This window comes from Calonectris borealis, unplaced genomic scaffold (genome assembly GCF_964195595.1).
Source record: "Calonectris borealis unplaced genomic scaffold, bCalBor7.hap1.2 HAP1_SCAFFOLD_96, whole genome shotgun sequence".
Lineage (NCBI taxonomy): Eukaryota > Metazoa > Chordata > Aves > Procellariiformes > Procellariidae > Calonectris > Calonectris borealis.
In genome coordinates, this window is record NW_027441487.1 from 345,271 (window position 1) to 366,196 (window position 20,926).

Consider the following 20,926-nt stretch of genomic DNA (forward strand, 5'->3'; position numbering starts at 1 on the left):
GTCCTAGCTCTGCCACAGATTACATGAGCAATAACGGGCAAGTACCCGTTATTACTATTACTATTACCCGTTATTACTATTACCTATTACCCGTTATTACTATTACTACCTTTGGTAGTTTTTTTCTTGAAAGATGGTAAAAATGCAAAAAACCAGGGTATAATTATCTAGCAGGTTCTCATCGTAATACCCCCTCGCATTAATAGCTGGACACCAGGTAAGGAGTGTATGTGCTCTATTCACCTACCTACTCACTAAAACTAAGTAAATTTTAGTCCTTGGAAAGCACCACCTTTCTTTTTTCTTTTTTCTTTTTTTTTCTTTTCATGAAAAGGGTGGCGCTGCTTTCTGAATTCAAGATGAGGTACATGGAGTACACAGACAACTCGCTACGTATCTGAACTCCCAAGTCAAGCTCAGAAGCAGGACGGATCATGGCACTGATCGGCTGCATACAGGCCACCTGAAAAAAACCACACACACACACAAAAGAGAAAACTTCTGAGCATGGACTGGAAGTCACTGGTTCAGGACTTATTAGGAGGCCAGAAGATAACACAGCAGAAAAAAAGCAGTAAAGCCAAAGGCATTTCAGCCACACCAAATTCATCCCACTTCAAGCTCTCCAGCTCCTGAGTAAGATTTCAAGTGCCATGTCCACACAAACCTGAGGAACTAGGTACCTTCAGCGCCACCGAGGTTCCGCTCCCCAGGCCAGCCAAGAGGGGTTTGAATCGCTCCACCCCATCTGTTTCTGCTCTTCCAGCAAAAGTCTCCAGCACCTGCTCACAGCTGCAATGAGAGAGGATCAGCAGCTACCCACAAGCCAGGGCAGGAGGGCGCACGTGCAGACCAATTACAAAATGAAGAGAAGAGCCAGAGGCAGAAGAGAGACTCCACAGAGAGGCCAGTCGAAAGCTCAAGAGCAGCAAAAGGCAGGATTTCTGTCACCACGTCCACGCCTTCGCGTTGAGGCAGAGGGTACACAGAACCTTCACTGCATCGATCATCAGACAAGGGACTTTGATATCAACAGCTCTCGCCAGGAGCAGCACCCCCTCTTTTGTACCCAGCGGTGTTTGATTCCAAACTGAAAAGAAAGGAAAGCTGGAATTCATGTCCGAGACTAAGCCAGCTCTAAAGAAGAGTGAGATGGGAATGCCTCGTGATTGACAATGCTCTGAGGAATAACCATGAGAAAACACTTGTTCCAAAACCTTGTCCAAACCCCTGTGTTACCCTTGTTTCGGACAGGGCACAGAGGAGTGACAAGGAAGGGAGCGATGCATCTCAAACCACACGCTGCCAGCAAGAGAAAGCCTTTCAGGGAAACTTAAGAAGCCTCAAAGGAACATGTGGACTTGGGAGGAAACAGAGACTCTCCGTTTACCCAAGGAGAGCGGGGAAGAGCACACAGAGGGACAAGGAAGCGCCCCAGCTCATTCACGGGAAAGGGAAAACAGGTGTCCACTGCACAGGAGTGTCAAATAATAAAAATTTTAGAAACCCACAGATACAGAGAAAGACAAATGGGAAGAAATACTGAAGGGCATCAAGCCCTCATACGTAAGTTAAGAGGCATAATCAGAGAGGAGCAGAGAAAGCCACAAAAGAGGGCAGAGCAGCCAAAGTCCCACAGGCCTGTACAAATACACGGAAAGTGTTTTGTAAGTCCCAGGAAAGTATGTGATGGTGATGGTACCAGGAAATGTACAGTAGGAGAAAAAGCAAAACAAGCAACGGGACGATATCAAGGATTTACTAAAGAGCAGGAAACTTCCAGCACTATTTTCCCTGCCCATTCCAGCAACTGCTCTGAGATAACTGGGCAGACACCGTGCAGCGGGAGCTGTGGCTGTGTGAGGTTGTCTCTACACACTGCACAAGGCTCTTACCTGCTTGTGCATAAAGCCTTCAGGCACTGGATGGTCTCTTGTCTGCATCATGTACTATGTGACCTGCGAGGAAGAAAATCAGCGAGCTGACAAACTTATGGAACAAGACACCTCCTCTCTTTCCTCCAGAGCTCTTAGGTAAGGCGATGATGAGGCCCTCAGCACCCACAATCACACCAAGATTCCACCTTAATGGACTTTCAAAAGACGGTACGATAGGTTGTTTATGCAGGAAACCACCAGACTGAATTCCAATACAGCCAATATTCACACTGCTATCAATCGCCCCCCCTACTCACAAGAATCCCTCAGCTCAATCCCAAACACCTCCTCCCACCATCTCCATCTCAGGAGAGATCTTTAAGCCCCCAAGCAAACCACTGCCTCATCGCATCGTGAGCAACCTGCCCTGATCCTCTTTCTTCTTCCCTCCTGCCCTGGCCATACCTCCCTGAGCTGGTATTTTGTTCCCCCCTCACACAACCAGACCACATACAGACACAGTACTAATCCTGCGTTTGAAAATGTCTGCGGTCACCAGGGACCAGTCTTCCCCAGCCTCACCACTGTGTCGTGGTGAGCATCACTGAGGTAGCCGTCATCCATTCTCCTTACACCCTGGGACCAGGATGGCCACCCCGCTGGACACACTGGGAGAACAATCACGTGGAGAGGAAAGGGGTTGCCATTGGACCGTGAAAAAGCCCAGGGCTAAACCAGGTTCTCCAGGCGCTACAGTTCTTGGCCTGACCCCAGGAGTAACCAGTCCTGAGGAGCCACGGGGCAAACTGCAAATACTATCTGTTGGTCAGTTATTGCAGTATGTTCGGTATGATTATACCCGTCAAATTCAAACTCAGTAGGAAGAGGAAGAACACAGGAAGGTTAAGAACACTTGAAACCCAGATGGACGCAGAGCTCCATGTCTGTGGGGCTGCGCCAGGAGAGCCAGGAAGAGCGTGGAGCAGCAACGAGCCTTGTGGCTTTCTGGACACTATGACAGACACTCAGCAATGATGCCCACGCGATCAGCTGCTCACCCTGCAGCACCTTTTCCTCCTGGAGCCTTTTCAGGTCTCCAGCAGAGTGGCGAGGCCATCAGGACCGAAGCTCTGCACCCAGCTGTCAGGAACAGACAAAATCATCAGCACACACAAAAACCCCACGCACTTTTGCACGGCCTCCACCCTTCCTCACCTCTACTCAGCCATAGCGCAGTTCCCAAGGTCAAAGCTCCCAGTTTCTCATTGACAGCCCTGGTTTTGTCCAGCGTCCCAGCCCACACCCTTCCCCACCTCACCTGATGGGGCTGCTGCTCAACCTTGCTGCTCCAAGGGGCTCTTTACGGGAGCTGTCTGTGGGTTTACCCACGGGTACCTGAAAGAGCGAGCAGAGCCACGTCTGTCCCTCTTTTACAGGACGTCCTCTTTTGCCTTCAGCGTGGCTGTGCTGGTGTCACGCTGTACAGCACAGCACCTTCAAACCCATACTGCAAGCAAAGTATCCCTCTCTCTAGAAGACCCATTCTTCTCTTCCTACCGTTTACATTTAACGACATGAGGTATTTAAATCCCATTTGCTGCTCTTCTGCCTACAAGAGGGCTAGCACTTCATTGTGTGTTCCAAGAAATCCATCTTATATTCTGCTTCCAAGAAGCTGTCATTTGGGCCAGTTTATGGCTCCGGGTAAGAAGGCTAAAGCCAAGGAATTTCCCTAAAATCTTTACCTTGAACGAGCACAGCTACAAGTCCTGAGATGTCATAGATGCCCAAATCACTCAACCACTTTTTTCTTTTTAAACCAGAAGCTACCTTTGAAAATAATGAAGGAAGTGTAGCAATTTCCCTGTCAAGAGAAGAAGCTGGCACTTGTCCATCTCCTGGTATTCTGGCAATAAGTTTCTGTTGAACAGGAGGGTCTTCCTCGAGTATGATGAGGGATTTTTAACAGGTATATCTTTGTATATTTATCTATCTTTGCATCCGTGTGCGTGTGTTTGTACCCGCTAGCAAATATAGTCTGCTAAAATCTTATGATTTATCTCAAGATCGTGAATGAACCTCAGACTGCTGCTAAACACATATAGTCCCTTAGACATAAACCATTGTCCGAGTCTGAGACTAAGATTGGATCCAGCTGGGTCTTCTCTGAAGCTCGTGACTCAACGGGAGGGTCTCCCTTAATCTTTCTGTCCTTGGCCTCTCTATAAATCGTCCCAACTCAATTGTAACACGATACCCAGCTTTCGGCTGGGATAGAGGTAATTTTCTGGCTAATAGCCGGTATAGTGCTGTGTTTTGGATTTAGTATGAGAATAATGTTGATAACACGCTGATGTTTTAGTTGTTGCTAAGTAGTGTTTACACTAGCCAAGGGCTTCTCAGCTTCCCATGCTCGTTTCCTTTGTGCGCTTCATCTGTGGAGTAAGTGACAGAGGGAACCTTGCCGTCGAACTCTGCTAAGTCATGCTTTTATCAATTTCTATTAAGATCACTTTCTGCTGATAGCTTCGACAGCGATTCCTTGAGCGGCCTCTAAACCGCTCATTCGTGACAGGCAGGAGCAGGCCCCTGGCTTCTGCAGGTGCACGTGAGGTCACTGGTGACCCAGTAGGTGGCAGGGCAGAAGCAGGCCCCTGGCTTGCGAAGGTGCTTTTGAGGTAACTGTTGTCCGAGCATGCGATTGGGAATGACAGGACTCCTGGCTCGTGCAGGTGCTTGCGATGTCACCGGTGGTGAGGATGTTTCAGACCAGGCGCAGGCCCCTGGCTTGTGCAGGGGCTTGTGACGTCTCTGGTGCAATGGTAGTTTAGAGGGCAGCAGCAGGCTGCTGGCTTTTGATGGTGCTTGTGAGGTCATAGGTGGCTGAGTGTGTGAAAGGGCAGGAGCAGGCCCCTTGCTTGTGCGGGCACTTGTGAGGTAACTCGCGGCTGAGTAGCTGTTTGGGTATGAAAGGACACCGGGCTGTGCATCTGCTTCTCACGTTCCCTTTGCCTGGGCAGCTGACTGGCTATGACGAGTTACCTGGCTCGTGCAGGCGTTTGTGAGGTCATGAGTGGCTGAGTAAGTGATAGGGCTAGAGATGCTGCATGATCCTAGTAGGTGATAGGACAGGAAGAGGACCCTGGTTTGTGTAGGTGCTTGTGATGTCACTGGTGGCTCTGTGGCTGATTGGGTATGAGAAGTCACCGGGCTTATGCGGCTACTTGGGATGTCACTGGTGGCTACCTGTTAGGGCAGGCACAGGCCCCTGCAGGGTTCCAGTGCTGGTGATTTCACTGGCGGCTCTGTAACTGTTATGGCAGGAGCATGCACTGTTGCGAAGCAGTGGAATGCACCTCACCCAAAGAGAGGAGCAGCGATATGTTTTACTGAGGTAAAATAATAATTTGACAGAGTTCAGGAAGTTCGATGGAATTTAAGAAAGTTTAACAGTGCTCTGACAAGGTTCAGCAAGTTTGATGGCAAGGTTCACCTTACTAATTACTGCATGGAAGAAACATGCAACGGAAAATCGAGTTAGAATGATTTACGTAGAGACTGGAGATGCAAAGAGTAAAGAGGACCTGCACAAGCCAGGTTCTCACGCCTGCCCTATCAGCTACTGAGCCACCCGTGACATCATAAGCATGTGCAGGACCAGGATTCACTCAATGTCCTATCAGCATTCCCGCCACCAGTGACATAAGACCTGAACAAGCCAGGTTCCTGCGCCTGTCCTATGAGCTTCTAAGCCACCAGTGACATAAACACCTGCACAAGGCCGTTTCCTGCCCCTGCTCTATCAGGAACTGTGCCACAGCTGACATAAACACCTACACAAGCTTAGTTCCTGCACATGCCCAATCAGGAACCGTGCCACAAATGACCTCGGAAGCACCTGCATGAGCCAGGTTCCAGCACCTGCCCTATCAGGTACTAAGCCAGGCGTGACATAAACAGCTGCACAAGCCATGTTGCTGCACTTGCCATGTGAGATGCACAGTTCACCAGTGACATCAAACAGCAGCATAAGCCTGGTTCCCGCTCCTGCAATATCAGCTAATGTGCCAGGCGTGACATCACAAGCCCCTGCACAAGCCAGCTTCCGTTCAATGCCCTATGAGCATTCCTGCCACCAGTGACATCACAGGCACCTGCCCAGTCACAAACTGTGTCGTAACTGACATCACAAGCCCCTGCACAAGCCAGCTTCCGTTCAATGCCCTATGAGCATTCCTGCCACCAGTGACATCACAGGCACCTGCCCAGTCAGGAACGGTGTCGTAACTGACATCACAAGCCCCTGCACAAGCCAGCTTCCGTTCAATGCCCTATGAGCATTCCTGCCACCAGTGACATCACAGGCACCTGCACAGGCCAGGTTCCTGCACCTGCCCAGTCAGGAACTGTGTCGTAACTGACATCACAAGCCCCTGCACATGGGCACCAGCAGCCCATCTCGTCCCTCCTCCCAGAGCCACCTCTGGCCAGGAGGAGCTCAGAGAGACCTTCGAGAGACACTGACCGCTCTGCTGGCCCACCCACCTGCCCACAGGTCCCTCCAGGAAGAGCTTTAATCCCTGTTCAGCTGTTGGGATTGCCTTGGAAAAACAACACTCAGTTGGTACCAACAGGCTGAAAAGCCAAAGCCAGAATTAAAAACACGTGTTGAACTTGCATATGTAATTCATGGGGTAGTTTTTCTCTCTACGTGTAGAGTCCATTGGTGGAAACTGGTAACTGGCGGGACTGGTAAGAGCGCAAGTGTTGCGCATCCAGGGAGCCCCTGGCACTCGGGCTGGCACCTTTTGGGCCATGAAGCCCTCCGAGGACCCAGGCAGCAGCGCCTGCGGAAAACGCAGACAGCTGCCTGCAGTTGCCTGCCTGCAGAGGGGCCGCCTTTCACCGGAACGAAACTGAGGGACAAGGAGCCCCCAGGGCCCGGCGGCCGCTCGTCCCATCCCCGCCAGCCCCACAGCCACAGTGCCACCGCAGACCAAAGCCAGGTACGGGGTTGTGCTTGGGAGGGGACCACGGCGCAGCCTCCCCGGCCCCTGCCCCGACGGGACACCGCCTAGTCAGGAGAAACGCCCGAGCCGGGACTGGAGGGAAACGAGAGGTGCCGGGGCAGGAGGGACTGGGGGGCAGGCAGAGGCTGGGGCAAACCGGGACCCCAGCTGGGCAGGGCAAAAATATCTGCTCCAAGCGGGGCGGGGGCAGGGGCAGAATGACATGCCCCATGGGGGGCCAGGGGCACAAAGAGATGCCCTGACCAGGACAGGGACAAACCAAATGCCCAGACAGGGCGGGGCAAAACTAGCCACCCCAATTTGGGCAGGGGCATAAAAGGCCACCTGAGCAAGGCCACAGTAAAGCCAGGTACCCTGTGTGGGGAAGGGGCAAAACGAGCCTCCGCAAGCAAAGAGGGGAAAAACTCAGCCGTCCCGAGAGGGACATGAGGAAAGCAAGGCACCCGAGCAAGGCTGTGCCCAAACTGGATGCCTCAAGCAAAACATGAAAAGAGAAAAGCCTCCCCGAGTGGAGCAGGGGCAAAACTAACTGCCCTGAGCTGAGCAGGAGTACAACTAACTGCCCTGAACAGGACTGGGGAAGAGCAGATGCCGCGAGTGGGGCAAGGGCCAAACCGAGCAGTTCAAGCGTGGCAGGAGTTACAACCAGCTGCCTCGTTGGGGCAGGAGCAATACTCACTGCCCTCCGGGCGAGACAAGGGGCTAAACCAGATGCTAAAAAGGCACCCCCAAACGCTTTTCAGAGCTCCAGGGTGAGAGAGCGGCTGGGTGGGGGCCTGGCAGCCAGCCAAGGTCCACCCAGCACGGTTGCTGAAGGTGCTTCTTTGGTAGCTCTAGTTCAGAGTCAGCCTGTGGTTGAATCTTGGGGGGCAGATAAAATTTATTGGAAATGAAGCTGTAAGCGATCAGGTGCTTTGCTACATGAGTCTCACGGACACAGTTCCTGTACCTGGGAAGAGTGGAAAAGAAACCCTCAGCAACCCGAATGTTCCAGCCAAAGCTGTGAACAGGCACGCTTACAGCCCGGGGCAGGTTTTTATTCATCCGGCTGGTGCGGCTCAGGGAAGAGGCGGGAGCTCTGCCAGCGGACGTACGGCCCTTCGCCGGCAGCGTGTGGGGAAGCCCAGCGGCTGCTGGCTGCCGGAGCTGCCCGGGCTGCGGCAGCTGCGTGGTCACGTGGCTCAAGGGGACACGTCCCCGTGCGGCCCCATGTCACAAAGGGGCAGTCATGCGGCACCCGCCCGGCGCTTGTGAGCTCACCTGGCCAGGGCTTGGTATCCTGAGGAGCGGGTCAGCGAAAGCTAGTTGGGCTGAGCTGGCCTTCGGGATAACTCGGCTCCTTCCTTTGCTACTTGCGTGCCTACTTCTTTCCAACCATTTATCGTTTACTGCCCGCTTCTCTGCAACTCCCATCCTCTTTCAAAGGTGATTATGATTTGACTTTCAGGACAGATCATAGAGTAGGTAGATACGGGATAAAAGTATCGGCTTGTCTATACCTTCCGAGCTCTAGGCTTAGCTATTACACCTTTATAGGCTGGCCAGGGCTATGGGCAGAGTTTCTACTTGCTAATTCTTAGTTCTTTGCCATATCCTAGGACAGGGAAGTAGGGGGGTGGCAGGGCAGTCTGAGGCGTTGGGCTCAGCCTAGAATGACAAGAAGCCCACCCTGACTGATGCGGTAGGAAGGGAGACAGAAAAGGAGCACGGCAAAGGCAGCCGTTAAAGCAGCGGCTGAAAGCCAGTCACTCCTGCATACAAGGTGGGCAAGCGTGGGCTGGCGAGCCAGAGGGCTCTGCTGCTAACGCTAGCCACAGGTAAGCGGCAGCTCCTCCTCAGAGAAGGTGACATGCAACGCAGTCTTTCAAAAGGGCCTTGGTAATTGCTGTCAACTGGAGTCCTGTGACAGGGTCAGTAGGGCCATCAGCCTGCAGCTCTGCAGCAGTTACAGGTACCACTGGAACACTTTGGATAGCGGATGCTGTTGTGCAGGTTGTGCTTGGGGGGGGTTTTAATCGTTTTATTGAGCTACAATTATTTCTTTGCCATCAGGTGACGGGATTGGCGCTGATCGTCTCTTTCTGGAGCGCGTCCTGACATCCTTTGTCATCCCAAACTTTCCCCTCTGTTCCTGAGAGGAGCGATGGCTGCAATGGGGAATGACTCCCGTGAGTAACGGCTTCACCAGCAGGCTTGGACTTTGTGAATCCCTAAAGGCAACGGACGTGGCTGGTGCTCCATCCCTGAACGTGGATGTGCTGACAACCTAGAGTGAATTCTGGGGTGTTTCCTGAGAGCAGCCAGACTTACCCAGGCGTTTTCAATTCGACACAGGAAAATGCATTTTGTCACTCCTCTGCCACTATGTGCAAGACTTTGAAAGATGGCATTGCTCGTAGAAAGATCTGACATCAGTGGGGTTACTTTCTGTGCTAGGGACTTGCTTGTTTTCATCAAGTTACAATCAGGAAAAGGGAAGACTTGCCCTGATAATCCAATTCAAGACTCTAGAGGGAAAGGAAGGTAGCCTGAGGCACAGAAATCAGAGTGTGGGTTTGTTGGACTTTCAGCAAAGTAAGCAGGGGAACAGACTATTTTCCAAAACTGTTTCTTGCGATGGCAGTGTTAGGCTTCCCCCGATGTTTCTGTGTTGGAGGTTAGAGCTGGTTGTCCTGGGTGCTCCTGTACAGAACTCGACTTTTCAAATAGGCTTTCAGGCAACAATATCATCTCATCTCTTTTCAAATGTCATTTCCCTGCAGTCATTGCCGAGGGAATGGCTCCGCCACAAAGGATCCTCTGTCCCCCGGAGAAGATTTGCATGGAGTGGCAGCAAAGACAGAGAGCTGGAGCAGGACTCCATAACCTGGGCAATACCTGCTTCCTCAACTCCGTCCTGCAGTGCCTGACGTACACTCCCCCTCTGGCCAACTACCTGCTCTCTCGTGCGCACGGCCAGTCGTGTGAGTACTTTTATGAACTTCTCCTTGTAAATTTGTCGGGCACTTCCCAAGGATTCCCAGAATCTCGAATTTGATTTAGGAGAAAAGCATCCCTTCTTTGTCAGCCCCCCGAGTTGGTGTTCTTTGAACTCTCAAGCTAGAAGCCTCTTGTCCTACCTAGGTGTGTTCATCTTCAGAAAGGCACCGCTTTCTAGTCCCGGGTCTCGGGCCCTTTTCCTGCACGTTAAACTCTCTTTGCTTATTGCACAGAAAACTTCTGTCAGTTAAGCATCTCTCTGAAGACAGTTTCCTATGCACTAAAATGTCCCGGGCTTGTTGGCACATTGGCACCTTGGCAGAAGAGTGGAGACTGTTCTTATAACTTCAAGATCTCCGTTAGGTTTGCCGTTGCTATGGTACTTTGCTAACCTGAGAAACTTGCTTCCCTCCCTCCCTCTTCAGGTCGTCAGCAAGGCTTCTGCATGATGTGCATAATGGAAGCGCACGTTAACGAGGTCCTGCATTCTTCAGCCAGTGCCATCCAACCTAAGGCTGTCATCCGGGTCCTCAGAAGTAAGTCATTTCAGGTGCTTTTACACGTTTCTTCCCTTCTTGTCAGAGAGAACTATTAACAACTTCTGTCTTAGGAATAGGAGAACATTTCCAGCCTGGCATGCAGGAAGATGCCCACGAGTTCTTAAGCTACACTATCAATGCCATGCAGAGAGCTCGTCCGAGTGGAAGCAGCGAGTAAGCACAAGCAAATTACCTTTGCAGTGTTCCTGAGCCCTCTGGACTCCTTGATGTTCTCCCATCAAGGAAACCCTATGCCCAGAGTTTTCACACAAAGCAAAACTCTTGGAGGAGATAACTCTCTGCCTTACGATTTGTTTCCAGCTTGGGCATCTCTTCGCAAGAAACTACCATCGTCCATCAAATATTTGGGGGCTTTCTGAGATCCAGAGGTACTTTTTAAAAATATTACCGTCCTTAGAATGATCTCTGGCTCCTTCTCTCTTTGTGGTAAACAAACTTCTAGTTTCTAGTATGCAGCAGTATGTCCAGTGCCTCTAAAGTAGTATGTGTTGGTTGTTGAAACGGGCAGAGTTAGTCTCCTTCCCAACCTGAGAAGCATTTCTCTTTGCCTTCCAGTAACGTGCTTGAGCTGCAAAGCCGTTTCCGACACCTACGAAGCATTCCTTGATATTCCTTTGGATATCAAGGTAAGATGGTTTGAAATTGTGGTGCACAATGTTTCAAGACCCCTGCAGGGGGCCTAGTTTATCTCCAGTAAGCTCCGTTGATTTAAAACTGTGGGCTGTTACCACGCAAGAGCTTGGTGCTGGATGGGGAGGGAACCGGGCTTCTGTGCTCCTTCGGTGGAAGTCCTGTAAACGGCCTCCCCGTGCTGGGTGTCAGCTGGGCAGAGAGTAAGGATGGCATCTACAGCCCTGGTGACACTGCCATACCACCCTGCTTTGGACTACCTCAATTCGCCTCTGATTGCTGCTCGGATGGCTTTGATTGCTTTTGCTATTTTTGACCATGCGTACCACAGGCAACTCTGGTACCGCCCAGGGGTAGCTCTTTCTTGGGATAATGCTGGCACCACACGGGTAGCTATTTCTTGGGATTTTGGGTTTCCAGGAGCTTAGCGCTCTCCTTTCTTTCTCATCCAGGCAGCCTCATCTGTCACTGAAGCTCTGGAAGACTTTTTCAAACCTGAGCAGTTGGATGGTGAAAATGGCTATAAATGTAGCAAGTAAGATTATTACTAAAGACATCTTCATAGTAGATACTGGGTTACGGTATTGCATGTCCGGGAGCCCTAGTTACATTTTGACTTAATTGAGAAACACAGTCATGAGACAGCCTGGGTTTTTTCTTTTTTTTTCTTTCCCATACAACTAATCCACCCGAGTCATCCGGAACTTGGAAAATAATGCACTTGTTTCTAACACGGGTAATTTTTTTCCCTTCTGCCTGGATATTTGGAAAGCTTTGATGAGAATTTTCTTCCTGGCATTGTCTGCCCTGGAGGTGGTCAACCTTCCTAGCTATGAAGTTGCCCGCTGAACTACCCCCATGGCCAGAAGGGAGAAGACACGTCCCATACGCAGTGGTGAGCTGAAGCGAGGAAGAGCTCTGGACAGTGATTTGGCAACAGCAGCTGCCTCGAGAAAGCAATCAACAGTTTCATTTCCAAGGCTTTTTGGATGCTTGCGTCTCTGTCCAGGAGACCGCAGTCCTCGGAGCAATAGCAGCCTCTGCCGGCTCTCTGAACAGTGTCGTTCCTAGTTCTTGTAAAGACTGTAGACTGCTGCTCTCCAAAGTGAGCCACCCTAGACCGAAGCTACCTTCCGTGAGAGCGTACGGACTTAAGGGGTCTGAAATGCAAACCTGCGCATACGATAGTTGGGCAAAACAAGCCTTTACGCAACCATACGTGGATGGGGGGTGAAGCGGGGAGAAGATTGGTTGCAACAGTTGGGTCTGTGCTTGTTTTCAAGGTGTGAACAGCTGGCCACTGCGTCCAAGAGGCTTGCGATACATCGCTCCTCCAATGTCCTGACAGTGTGCTTGAAGAGATTCGATCCTTTCTCTGGCAGAAAGATTAGCAAGGTATGTATACAAGTGCACTGCAACTTTGTCTGCTTGGAAGGAGACCTTTCCCGAAGGAGAACCCTTTTTTGGAAGTTGTTAACGTCTGCACACGATGGCTATCGAGTGCAGCTGCCTAAGAAAAATCAATGCAATAGCTCTGGTAGCTGTGCCTTGCTCTTTCCCTTGTGGTAAGAGGAAAGTTCCAATGCGAAGATAAGCACTCCGCTGTGCTCGTAAAGAGCTGGTTTGGCCGAGAACAGTTTTCTGCCACTTCAATGACGAAATGGCAACGCCTTTTTTTGATGAACCGAGAAGATCTATTTCTATACCTCTAGCCTGTGTTTGGTGGCAAGGTTTTCTCAGGCTGCTTCCTAAAGACTCTCAGGATAACTTTTAGTCTTCTCGGTCTCTCTTTAGCTTGTGCAGTATCCGGAATATTTGGACCTTGGTGCATACATGTCTCAAGCGGCTGGAGAACCACTCCTCTACTCCTTGTATGCTGTCCTGGTGCATGAAGGTTCCAGCTGTCAGGCAGGACACTATTACTGCTTCGTGAAGGTAAAAGTCAACTCTGCGATTTGCGTTGGCGCATGGTGTCCTTCAGTGGTGTTCTCTCTGTGTTTTTGTGTTAAAAATCCTGCAGTTCATCTAAAGATAGCGTTGCCTTTCTTTGCAGGCCGGCGACGGACGGTGGTACAAGATGAATGATGACTCTGTAGGTCTTTGTGACATCAAGACGGTTCTCCGCCAGCGTCCATATTTACTCTTCTATGCCAGGTAATAACAAGTGTGGAAGGGTGTTCCGAATACACTCCCTCTCCTGTTACTGATCGTGGTGGTGGTGTTCTCCTGTGGTGGGTTTTGCTTTCTGTCCTAGGAGAGAATGACTGTTTGTCTAGTTAAGTTCTGTCTGTTCTGCAGTTTGCCCGCTCCTTTCTTCTCCCTCCTTGTCTGGCACTAAACTCTTGCGCTGGTGTAAGTTGCTGGCTGTCTGCTCTCTGAGACTGGCTAGCTGCGAAAAGAGGCGAAATGGAGGTCCGAGAGGGTATAAAGATGAGTTACTGCTCTGAAAGGGACAGACGTGGCTGGAAGACCGTGATCTCATTTCCAGCTTCTAGTGCTGGTTCAGGCTTCTGCGTGTCACACCAAGTGCTGCCAGACAATGAAAGGATGAGACTGAAGGCACGAGGAGGCTGCAAGAACAACCCTAGACTAAGATCGCTGTTGTTTCTCCAGGCACCGTGATCTGAGCCCTGGAGCAGGTGCTGAATGCCAAGAGACAAAGAGCACTTGTGGGGCAAAGCTGGACCAAGTGCAGAAGAGTCCATTTTCTGGCGTCACCGTGGGACTGAGGAATCAAGAAGGTGGAGAAAATATGCAGAGGACCCAAAGGAAGAGACAAGCACGGGACTCTGCAGGAACTCCCCCTCAGCGCTGCGGCAGGAAGAGAGCGCGCTCTGACTCTGAGCAGGGGGGGAAGCTGAACAGAAGCCAACCAGACTGTCGCCTCCCAGCCCGAGGCGCACTCGCCACGCAGAAACGCAGAAGCGCGCTCACCGTCAGCCGGCGCCTGGCAGTGGGAACCTGTGCAGCTCTTCCCACAGGGAGAGAAACAGCCCCCGTGAATGGCAGAAGCTCCAGAGGGGAAAGCGTGCACGGCTTGAGCGGCCACAGAGCAGACACGCAGCCTGGCTCGGTAGGTGAGCAGCAGCCGGGGAAATACTCACTTGGACAGCGTGCGCTCCCACCAGTGCCGGTTCACCCAGAGCCTGCAGGCTCTGGCCAGGCACACGGAAAAGAAACGTGCAGAAAGAGGAAACACGCCTGTGCAGAGGGGGATGAAAGTGCACCCAAAAGAAAGCGGTGAAAGGCAGAAGCGAGCATTCTGGTGATGCAGAATTGAAAAAGAAATGCAAGAAAGTGAAGAAGAAAAAGAAATCCAGAGAGAACTCCGGAGAGGAGGACTAAAAAGTAAGCATTTGCAGCATCACCAGCAAATGTTGCCTCACTCTTTGCCACGTGTTTCAGGTGCATGGCTTATGGACAGAAGCGTTCAGTACTTGTGACGGAGCTTGCCATCACAACCTGCAATTTACCATCAAAGGCCGCAGACAAACATTATCATAAGAATGCTAATCATCAAACTTGACGTTTAGGATCGAAACAATAAAATTGCATCATAACCAAACCCAGTCCTAAGTGGTGCTTCTGATTTCTGTAGAGAGTTTGACCATGTGAGAAAGAACAGACGGGTTTGGGGTTTTTTTGAAATTTTTTAACTCAAGACTTCCTTTATGAAAGCACCCGTGTGATCCAGAAGGGTGGAAGCTTTCTACACCTACTGAGCATATTAAATTAGCACGCAGAGATCTCAGGGAAAAAAAATGACCGGGAACAGAGCATCTTCAGCGCTGCTCGATTAGAGGCTCGGGTCGCCTTTGTGTGATTCATGTTGTCTTCTCCAGCTACTCAGCCACCAGGAACATGACAAGCACCTGAAAAAGCAACGGGCTAGTTCCTGCCACGAATGACATCACAGGCACCTAAGCAGGCCATGCGTCTTTTCCTATCCAGCTGCTACTCAGTCACAAGTGATATCACCCGCATCTGCACAAGTAATTTAAAAACTCCTACCCTATCCATTGCTCAGCAGCAAGTGACACCACAAGTACCTGCAGCAGAAGCCAGGTTCCTGCTCCTTCCCCGTCAGCTGCTCAGCCACCAGTGTCTTCACAAGGACCTGCACCCTCACTTTCCACATGCCATCTTTGTCACCTCCATCTCTACCTTGTCTCCTCTCTCTCCGGGCTCTTCTCTCTGCCAGGCACTTTCCTCAGTCACTCCATGACCTCCCAAGGCCTTTTACTGTTATTGTGCTTCTGTGGCAGATGTTACCTTGCAAGCACTGTCCCAGCCACGTGACCTGCACCTATTTCTCTTCTCCCTCTGCTTCGTGCTCTGGCTGTTTGATGCATTTTTTGACCTCGGAGGCCCTTGTACCCTGGCTCCCTCCTGCTCTTAAACCCTGCTCCTGCAAGAGAAGGGGCAATCAGTCAGTGTCTCCTCCATGGCATCTTACCTGCATCTCTCTGACATGCACATCTGGTGGGAACTGTCACCATCAGCCCCAGCTGTGCGTGAAGTCTTCTCCTGGCACAGGCGCAGCTCTGGGTGTGCTTGGTGTGGAACACGGCTCCTGAAGGAGAAGAGCAAAACTCAAAGTTGCTCCTGGGCAACGTCCTGCTGGGAGAGCTGATTTGAAGGCAGGTGTGCCGCAGGTCCTGAGGCTGGTCCAGGGGTGCTCCCTGTCCCCCAGCTCGGCCACAGCTCCCACATCTGGCTCCTTCCAGCAGGATTCTGGAAAGCCCGTTCCCAGCTGTGAGCGCCAGGCCAAGGGCACGGGGCAGAAACAGCCCCCACCCCCGAGGGCCCCAGCCCCCAACTGGCCTCTGCCCCCAAACTACTGAAACTTCCAAACAGGCTCTCCCTCTAACTGAATTACCTTCAGTTTTCAGAAAAGAAACTGTATGCTTTCCCTTATACCCTCAGACTACCGCAGGAATTAGCTGTATATTATCTGTATACTGTAATTCTGTAATGACCAGCAACCAGAAAACCCTCCAAAGCATGGATGAGAAGCATCACTAACTACGCACCCACCTCTTAGTCCTCCTGCAGCAAGGAGCCAGTGCTCTGTGACCGAGCACTTCTGCATGGACACCTCTCTCTGACAGGAGACTGCCGGGCTGAAAACAAAACCAAAATCTTAAGTTGTCTTGGCTCCAGGGAAAGCAAAGAATATTTGATACCGATACAAACAAGTTCAAGAGAAAGCAGGATAGTGGAAAAGGCGGAAAATGTGATGTGTCTCACCCACCTTTAATTTCAGAGGAGGTTTCAAGGGTGGTTTTTTTTTCTCATGTACAGCACAGGTGAGGAAGCACACACCTGCCTTTTCAGGAGAACTGAAAAGAGTAAGACTATCAAGTCCGTGCAATTACTCTTCTTTGCAGGATACATGACTCCTTTTTTTACATCTCAGTGGAGAGCTTTAATTTACTATCACTAAGTTCTGATAAGGAAACAGCAAAACGTTCTCTGTAAATTTTTGAAAAGAATAGTAGACTGTTCATATAAACTGTAAATGACTTGTTTCCACTGTCAAAGGTTATAACGCTTTTGAGTATCTTTGCCATCTTCATCTTCTTTGCCAAGACTTTCTTCTGATAACGCTGTAACTACAGTACCTCAACATAACATTAAACTCTTCAAATATCCTTGCAGATTCTATGAAATCCAAAATGCCCTACATGGATGCCTACAGGTTTTGCTATTACCATCACATTTAAGCACCAATCGATCCTACCAAACCTACAACCTGCAAAACCTGGAGACCAATTTACGCAAGACATGATGGAATTTACAAGTGGCACAGAGGAACATACGTATCCATCTTGTTCTGTCCTTGCCAGAACTGCTGGGTGACCTGTCATCAGCCTCAGTGACTAACAGCAGGCAAGACTCTCTCATCTGGCTTAGCGCAGATGCAGCTCCTAGGAAAACGGCTATTTCAGAAGTCAGGTCTTGTGATTTTGGGACAGTGTTTCAAGGAAATGTTTTAAATACTCTAGAATGGTAAGACTAAGCATGGTAATCTCACTCCAAGTCCTAGCTCTGCCACAGATTACATGAGCAATAACGGGCAAGTACCCGTTATTACTATTACTATTACCCGTTATTACTATTACCTATTACCCGTTATTACTATTACTACCTTTGGTAGTTTTTTTCTTGAAAGATGGTAAAAATGCAAAAAACCAGGGTATAATTATCTAGCAGGTTCTCATCGTAATACCCCCTCGCATTAATAGCTGGACACCAGGTAAGGAGTGTATGTGCTCTATTCACCTACCTACTCACTAAAACTAAGTAAATTTTAGTCCTTGGAAAGCACCACCTTTCTTTTTTCTTTTTTCTTTTTTTTTCTTTTCATGAAAAGGGTGGCGCTGCTTTCTGAATTCAAGATGAGGTACATGGAGTACACAGACAACTCGCTACGTATCTGAACTCCCAAGTCAAGCTCAGAAGCAGGACGGATCATGGCACTGATCGGCTGCATACAGGCCACCTGAAAAAAACCACACACACACACAAAAGAGAAAACTTCTGAGCATGGACTGGAAGTCACTGGTTCAGGACTTATTAGGAGGCCAGAAGATAACACAGCAGAAAAAAAGCAGTAAAGCCAAAGGCATTTCAGCCACACCAACCTCATCCCACTTCAAGCTCTCCAGCTCCTGAGTAAGATTTCAAGTGCCATGTCCACACAAACCTGAGGAACTACGTACCTTCAGCGCCACCGACGTTCCGCTCCCCAGGCCAGCCAAGAGGGGTTTGAATCGCTCCACCCCATCTGTTTCTGCTCTTCCAGCAAAAGTCTCCAGCACCTGCTCACAGCTGCACTGAGAGAGGATCAGCAGCTACCCACAAGCCAGGGCAGGAGGGCGCACGTGCAGACCAATTACAAAATGAAGAGAAGAGCCAGAGGCAGAAGAGAGACTCCACAGAGAGGCCAGTCGAAAGCTCAAGAGCAGCAAAAGGCAGGATTTCTGTCACCACGTCCACGCCTTCGCGTTGAGGCAGAGGGTACACAGAACCTTCACTGCATCGATCATCAGACAAGGGACTTTGATATCAACAGCTCTCGCCAGGAGCAGCACCCCCTCTTTTGTACCCAGCGGTGTTTGATTCCAAACTGAAAAGAAAGGAAAGCTGGAATTCATGTCCGAGACTAAGCCAGCTCTAAAGAAGAGTGAGATGGGAATGCCTCGTGATTGACAATGCTCTGAGGAATAACCATGAGAAAACACTTGTTCCAAAACCTTGTCCAAACCCCTGTGTTACCCTTGTTTCGGACAGGGCACAGAGGAGTGACAAGGAAGGGAGCGATGCATCTCAAACCACACGCTGCCAGCAAGAGAAAGCCTTTCAGGGAAACTTAAGAAGCCTCAAAGGAACATGTGGACTTGGGAGGAAACAGAGACTCTCCGTTTACCCAAGGAGAGCGGGGAAGAGCACACAGAGGGACAAGGAAGCGCCCCAGCTCATTCACGGGAAAGGGAAAACAGGTGTCCACTGCACAGGAGTGTCAAATAATAAAAATTTTAGAAACCCACAGATACAGAGAAAGACAAATGGGAAGAAATACTGAAGGGCATCAAGCCCTCATACGTAAGTTAAGAGGCATAATCAGAGAGGAGCAGAGAAAGCCACAAAAGAGGGCAGAGCAGCCAAAGTCCCACAGGCCTGTACAAATACACGGAAAGTGTTTTGTAAGTCCCAGGAAAGTATGTGATGGTGATGGTACCAGGAAATGTACAGTAGGAGAAAAAGCAAAACAAGCAACGGGACGATATCAAGGATTTACTAAAGAGCAGGAAACTTCCAGCACTATTTTCCCTGCCCATTCCAGCAACTGCTCTGAGATAACTGGGCAGACACCGTGCAGCGGGAGCTGTGGCTGTGTGAGGTTGTCTCTACACACTGCACAAGGCTCTTACCTGCTTGTGCATAAAGCCTTCAGGCATTGGATGGTCTCTAGTCTGCATCATGTACTATGTGACCTGCGAGGAAGAAAATCAGCGAGCTGACAAACTTATGGAACAAGACACCTCCTCTCTTTCCTCCAGAGCTCTTAGGTAAGGCGATGATGAGGCCCTCAGCACCCACAATCACACCAAGATTCCACCTTAATGGACTTTCAAAAGACGGTACGATAGGTTGTTTATGCAGGAAACCACCAGACTGAATTCCAATACAGCCAATATTCACACTGCTATCAATCGCCCCCCCTACTCACAAGAATCCCTCAGCTCAATCCCAAACACCTCCTCCCACCATCTCCATCTCAGGAGAGATCTTTAAGCCCCCAAGCAAACCACTGCCTCATCGCATCGTGAGCAACCTGCCCTGATCCTCTTTCTTCTTCCCTCCCGCCCTGGCCATACCACCCTGAGCTGGTATTTTGTTCCCTCCTCACACAACCAGACCACATACAGACACAGTACTAATCCTGCGTTTGAAAATGTCTGCGGTCACCAGGGACCAGTCTTCCCCAGCCTCACCACTGTGTCATGGTGAGCATCACTGAGGTAGCCGTCATCCATTCTCCTTACACCCTGGGACCAGGATGGCCACCCCGCTGGACACACTGGGAGAACAATCACGTGGAGAGGAAAGGGGTTGCCATTGGACCGTGAAAAAGCCCAGGGCTGAACCAGTTTCTCCAGGTGCTACAGTTCTTGGCCTGACCCCAGGAGTAACCAGTCCTGAGGAGCCACGGGGCAAACTGCAAATACTATCTGTTGGTCAGTTATTGCAGTATGTTCGGTATGATTATACCAGTCAAATTCAAACTCAGTAGGAAGAGGAAGAACACAGGAAGGTTAAGAACACTTGAAACACAGATGGACGCAGAGCTCCATGTCTGTGGGGCTGCGCCAGGAGAGCCAGGAAGAGCGTGGAGCAGCAACGAGCCTTGTGGCTTTCTGGACACTATGACAGACACTCAGCAATGATGCCCACGCGATCAGCTGCTCACCCTGCAGCACCTTTTCCTCCTGGAGCCTTTTCAGATCTCCAGCAGAGTGGCGAGGCCATCAGGACCGAAGCTCTGCACCCAGCTGTCAGGAACAGACAAAATCATCAGCACACACAAAAACCCCACGCACTTTTGCACGGCCTCCACCCTTCCTCACCTCTACTCAGCCATAGCGCAGTTCCCAAGGTCAAAGCTCCCAGTTTCTCATTGACAGCCCTGGTTTTGTCCAGCGTCCCAGCCCACACCCTTCCCCACCTCACCTGATGGGGCTGCTGCTCAACCTTGCTGCTCCAAGGGGCTCTTTACGGGAGCTGTCTGTGGGTTTACCCACGGGTACCTGAAAGAGCGAGCAGAGCCACGTCTGTCCCTCTTTTACAGGACGTCCTCTTTTGCCTTCAGCGTGGCTGTGCTGGTGTCACGCTGTACAGCACAGCACCTTCAAACCCATACTGCAAGCAAAGTATCCCTCTCTCTAGAAGACCCATTCTTCTCTTCCTACCGTTTACATTTAACGACATGAGGTATTTAAATCCCATTTGCTGCTCTTCTGCCTACAAGAGGGCTAGCACTTCATTGTGTGTTCCAAGAAATCCATCTTATATTCTGCTTCCAAGAAGCTGTCATTTGGGCCAGTTTATGGCTCCGGGTAAGAAGGCTAAAGCCAAGGAATTTCCCTAAAATCTTTACCTTGAACGAGCACAGCTACAAGTCCTGAGATGTCATAGATGCCCAAATCACTCAACCACTTTTTTCTTTTTAAACCAGAAGCTACCTTTGAAAATAATGAAGGAAGTGTAGCAATTTCCCTGTCAAGAGAAGAAGCTGGCACTTGTCCATCTCCTGGTATTCTGGCAATAAGTTTCTGTTGAACAG

General features: G+C 50.3%; 1 long non-coding RNA gene across 1 annotated transcript; it reads right to left on the bottom strand.

Moving 5' to 3' along the window:
* Positions 1–8: 8 nt before the first annotated feature.
* Positions 9–18,748, bottom strand: LOC142076714 (uncharacterized). The gene is made up of 4 exons (XR_012671278.1): positions 17,366–18,748; positions 16,114–16,199; positions 15,533–15,649; positions 9–463 (listed from the first exon to the last, which is right to left on the bottom strand). It is a non-coding gene; the product is annotated as an uncharacterized LOC142076714 (long non-coding RNA).
* Positions 18,749–20,926: the final 2,178 nt, after the last annotated feature.